Below are 5946 nucleotides of genomic sequence, written 5' to 3' on the forward strand. Positions count from 1 at the left end.
CCATCAGTGATAATACAAGGTAGGTTGTATCACCGCGTCGGTCCGCTGCAGGCCAGAGACGGGGAGCGGCCGTCGTTCGCCCAGATTTATGTGAATGACCCGGACTGTGACGACCCAGCGGCCGAGGCCGCGCTGCGTCTAGGACACGTGCCGCTGCCCCGCGGCACCCGGGAGCCAGAGCGGGCGCGTCTACTGACGCTGCTCGAACAGCTGCAGGTCCTGCTGCGTCAGGTAAATCCCTATGTGCAGGACTTTATCCACGCCGCCGAGCTGCCGGAGGAGGAGGTTCAGCAGCAGAGACTGGTGGTAAGTGCCGACGCCCGCCCGGCTGACCAGCACCCCCGACGGTACAACCGCGCCGAGGGGTTCCGGGAGGTGGCCGTGCTGATGGACGAGGAGCCCGTCCACCAGGACATCGTGCTGCGTCGCCGTGCCGATGCCGAAGGTCCGTTCCTCCAGACGGTAAATGAGACGCACCGGGCATTTGAGGCTCTGCACTTTGTGCTCCTTCTGCCGTTCGGCACAGACGGCTGGCAGCCCGACCTACGGCAAGCGGTGGCAAACGGGCGCGGGGACGTGAGGGGCGTGTCGCTGATGCAGTACTACGCTCATCGGCTCCAGCTGCGGCCCGACCTCGATGACTCACTGTTCCGCGCAGGACGCCTGTTTCAGGAGTACGTGTGCATGGCGTTTGCGCGCGTAGAGACCCAGCGTCTGCTGTACCTGGCTCGGAACCAGGCCGGCCTGCGTGCCGAGCTGTACCAGCGCCTACAGGACGCGCTGCCGGGGGACGCCGAAAGGGAGCTGGCCGGCGGAGACCGCGTCGGTCAGCGTGTCATCCTGCCGGCCTCCTTCACCGGCGGGCCCCGGTACTACCAACGCAGGTAAGCTATTTACGAGCGCATTGCATTGTTGCTTATTATGTTCAAATCAGTTGTTGAATTCGATGATTAACCCGTGCCCTGCCGGGGAATAGGGAGCGTTTGAACAGCCTACTGCGGTTTTGGGGGAGGGTGGGGGGGGGGGGGGTGAAAACACCCTTTCTAATTCGGCTCCTGGGCCACGTGTAGGCGGTGTTTGAAAGAGCGTCGAAAAAGTGACGTAATTACTTCGGTCACTTTTTTGGTCAGGTCACCAGAGGTCATAAACTACCAAATTTCGCCGATTTTCAGGTCGGAAGTCGACAATTGTAAGCAGACCGGCGCACAACTCGGAAGCCAATAAAGCAAAGTGCCCCGAAAAAGCACATCTGATAGTCCTATTAACGCTCTTTCAAGTAATTCCTCAGTTTTGACTAAACGTGAACAGTTTTGCCTTCAGGGAGCAAAACCACCAAAATAGGCGATTTTTTTTTTAGCGGAAACAGTTTCGGTCGCAAAATTGACCTGACCTTAGGTCACCGACATCAAATGCCTACATATATGTTTTTTAATTAATGATGATTGCTCTTATCAACCGCTGAACTTTTTTTTTAAAGAGAATGGGTCACCCGGTGCAGCCATTGCAGGCATCAAACCTTTTTTAGAGTCACTTGACGTGACCTGGTGACCAGTAGCGGCGGAACACCTTCAGTTAAGGGGGGGGGGGGGCACTGCTGACTTTTGGTCCCATTCTTTCCATGCAACGCCCATAGGGCTAATGTTAAAATGTCAAAATCAAAGGGGGCACGGTGCCCCGATGCCCTCCCCGTTCCGCCGCCTATGCTGGTGACCTGGCCTCGAGTAACCTTGGTCTGAGCTTTTCACAACATATGCAGGAAATATGCATTATGAGGTGTGCCAAAATGGTGGCAGCAATTTTTGAGATATTCACGAAAAACCGCAGCGGACTTTGCTTTATTGGCTTCCGAGTTGTGCGCCGGTCTGCTTACAATTGTCGACTTTCGACCTGAAAATCGGCGAAATTTGGTAGTTTATGACCTCTGGTGACCTGACCAAAAAAGTGACCGAAGTAATTACGTCACTTTTTCGACGCTCTTTCAAACACCGCCTACACGTGGCCCAGGAGCCGAATTAGAAAGGGTGTTTTCACCCCCCCCCCCCCACCCTCCCCCAAAACCGCAGTAGGCTGTTCAAACGCTCCCTATTCCCCGGCAGGGCACGGGTTAATCATCGAATTCAACAACTGATTTGAACATAATAAGCAACAATGCAATGCGCTCGTAAATAGCTTACCTGCGTTGGTAGTACCGGGGCCCGCCGGTGAAGGAGGCCGGCAGGATGACACGCTGACCGACGCGGTCTCCGCCGGCCAGCTCCCTTTCGGCGTCCCCCGGCAGCGCGTCCTGTAGGCGCTGGTACAGCTCGGCACGCAGGCCGGCCTGGTTCCGAGCCAGGTACAGCAGACGCTGGGTCTCTACGCGCGCAAACGCCATGCACACGTACTCCTGAAACAGGCGTCCTGCGCGGAACAGTGAGTCATCGAGGTCGGGCCGCAGCTGGAGCCGATGAGCGTAGTACTGCATCAGCGACACGCCCCTCACGTCCCCGCGCCCGTTTGCCACCGCTTGCCGTAGGTCGGGCTGCCAGCCGTCTGTGCCGAACGGCAGAAGGAGCACAAAGTGCAGAGCCTCAAATGCCCGGTGCGTCTCATTTACCGTCTGGAGGAACGGACCTTCGGCATCGGCACGGCGACGCAGCACGATGTCCTGGTGGACGGGCTCCTCGTCCATCAGCACGGCCACCTCCCGGAACCCCTCGGCGCGGTTGTACCGTCGGGGGTGCTGGTCAGCCGGGCGGGCGTCGGCACTTACCACCAGTCTCTGCTGCTGAACCTCCTCCTCCGGCAGCTCGGCGGCGTGGATAAAGTCCTGCACATAGGGATTTACCTGACGCAGCAGGACCTGCAGCTGTTCGAGCAGCGTCAGTAGACGCGCCCGCTCTGGCTCCCGGGTGCCGCGGGGCAGCGGCACGTGTCCTAGACGCAGCGCGGCCTCGGCCGCTGGGTCGTCACAGTCCGGGTCATTCACATAAATCTGGGCGAACGACGGCCGCTCCCCGTCTCTGGCCTGCAGCGGACCGACGCGGTGATACAACCTACCTTGTATTATCACTGATGGTGCATACCCACCGTCCGCCGGCCTCACCTCTCTCGTCATCATAGATGCCAGTGACAGCGCCGTGTTCAGGCGCCGGGAGTGCTGTCTGAATGTGCGTGCCTCCAGCGTGTCGCCCGTCCACAGCTCACGGAGCAGCGGTGGCGGGGCGGGCAGGGGATCGAGGTTTACTTTTCCCCCCGAACAGCACAGAGTGGCCCGCTCCTCTCGCCAGAGGAGGGCGCCGCAGTGTGGACATACCGTGTCGCGTGCCCCCGTGTCGAGCCTGGCCACCGGCTGGCGACCGGACAGCACAGAGTCGGCGTCACAGGCGGCTCGATTGGCCCGGTCGACTCTGCGGCGCCCTTCCATGTGGCCCCTCGCGTCGGCCGCACGTTCCGCGTCACGTACCTCTATGGGCATGTCAGCCCGTCGCTGTCGCTCACGTTCAGCGTGCGCTGCTCTGTCGTCGTCATCGAAGGCCGCCCGCCGCTGTCGCTCACGTTCAGCGTGTGCTGCTCTCTCAGCCTCAGCGAAGGCAGCCCGTCGCTGTCTTTCCCGCTCGGCGTTACGGAGTGCCTCCGCCTCCCGCCTGGCCTGAGCCATCCGTTCGCGGCGCCGGCGTTGAGCGGCAGCATTCGCCGCCCGTGCAGCACTGCCCCGATCATGACGCGGCATGGCTGTCTAAGTTAGCTGGGTAAAAGTGCAGGCAGTAGGTGATGATTTTGGACAACTTATGAGTAATCAAGCTCACGGCAGGTAAAGTACCTACCCGAATGACTCGAATTACTCAAACAAATAACTCCGCGCAAAGTTTCAATGATCAGCCGTCGAGCAAAAAAATTCACATCAGGGCTTACTGAGACGATTAACAATCAATTGAGCGCAGATAATACGCACAAATAGGTGCAAAATTTCACTCAAACGATCGCCTCTCGAATAGTCAACCCAACAGCGAAACCTATTACTCGAGCTTGTGATCCATTTAGTGCTGCTTTTGCTGAAATTGTTTACCACTATTGTTGCGTGTCCCGTTGCTATGCGACAAATCAAGGTCGTGGCTAAAAAGGGAACGTAAATTTTGATCAAGTTTTGATAAATACATCTCTTAGGCTATGCAAATAAAATATTAGCTTGAAGTGTACTTAAATATCTAAAATGCTATATAAGAAATCATATGAATTATATACGTAGAAACACTTTTCCTCTCTCTCCATATAAAAATTTCAGTAATATCCTAACCAAGATCTGATTTACAACGGTATTGGAGCGCCGACCACATGCTTCCGCTCTGGCGCAATCGGTAGCGCAGCTGCCTTCCAGCATGTAAGTCCGGGGTTCGATTCCCGGACGGGCGGCGGCACTTTTCTATTTCGACTCAATCAATTAAAATTCGGTCGGAAACAGCGTGACGCTGGCGAAACACGGTCGTATGCTTGAGTTATTTTCACGAACGTTTATGGACTTTTCGATAATATTTTGGGTGGATATTGGTCAGAAAAGAATGCGCTTTCCGAATACGCACGTTTCAAAGCCATTGATCAGCGTTTTCAATACGTTTTGATGTTGTAAATGACATGGCGTTCTGCGCGAAATAGATTTTCAAATTAATTTTTCATTATTAAGGAAATGGTACGGAGCATCAGTTTTTGTTTGCTATCCTCTGATTACACATACATTTGCCTGCAAAATAGCACCACACCGATTTCATTCCGTTAAGCCGTTTTCCAGGGGCATCGATTTTCCCGTCACAATGCACGAAATCGGTCATTTTTTCACAACCGGGGGTGCTGTCTTGCACGTGACGCGTGCTATACTATGAAACCATATCAATACGCTAGTTCCATCTCTCCTCTATCCATTGGTGGCAACCGCTTCTCGCTGCAATCACCCGTTGCAGAGATATCAAGCCGGAAAGCGAGCCGTGTCGGCCCGATTTTCGGCCGACCGCCGCTCTCGCCGACACCATGCTATCCCTATGAGAGCGCCCTTTTGCACGTGCTGACGGCGCACCCCTGGGCCGATCACCCCCAAATTTTAATACAAAGGCCGCCCACGCCCACAGATTCGGCATGCCAAATTTCAAGTCGCTACGCCGCGCCGTTCTCGCGCAATTAGACATAATAGGCATGACACACGCACGCACAGACAACTTATAATTCATAATATAGATAGATGTCGCAGCTATAGCGACACATGTAGTGCAAATGGTAGCAGACAGCAGTAGTTTCCCCTACCAAAGGGGTGGTTTTCTACCACGGATGCTCGTCGAGGTCGGAATTTCCAAATACGCCTCGCCGAAACATCACCATACCTAATACATTTTCATAGGTCTGTGGCGTCTTCTAGTCGGTTTTTCGCCGCATCTGCCTTGTAGGGGGTTTCGGGGTCACATGAATAGCGATCCTGCGGCGCTCTACACTCTTCTTCTTCTGCACTCTTCTGCAAGCCATCCAGCCCGCTGTCGGCCCGTGGCCGCACCGCTCTCGGAACTCGCGCCCACTGACCGGTGATCCTGACGATCAGCTGATCCAGCCGGCATGTCGTGGCCGTCAACATCGGGCCGCCGCCGCCGGTCGGCCCGGCGACCGCCCCGGGCAACGACCTGTCACGGCGCCTGACACGGGCGGCGCGAGCGGCCGCACCAGGGGCGGCAGAGGCGGCGGCAGGAGGCGCGGCCGGCGGGGCGGAGTAGACTGGCGGCGGCACGGCGACGTGAGTGCGCAACAGCTCATTATTGGTCACCTGAACATCCAGTCGTTGAAGCCCAAGATGCCCGAGCTCTGCAGCGACATCGACCGAACGTACGGCTTTGATGTCCTAGCCCTTGCTGAAACCTGGTTGACACCGAACGTACCTGACCGTCTTCTCCCGGTGAGCGGATATAAACTGTTTCGCTGCGACCGCCCGAG

Source organism: Amphibalanus amphitrite, unplaced genomic scaffold (genome assembly GCF_019059575.1).
Source record: "Amphibalanus amphitrite isolate SeventyFive unplaced genomic scaffold, NRLGWU_Aamphi_draft 000006F_arrow, whole genome shotgun sequence".
NCBI classification, from domain to species: domain Eukaryota; kingdom Metazoa; phylum Arthropoda; class Thecostraca; order Balanomorpha; family Balanidae; genus Amphibalanus; species Amphibalanus amphitrite.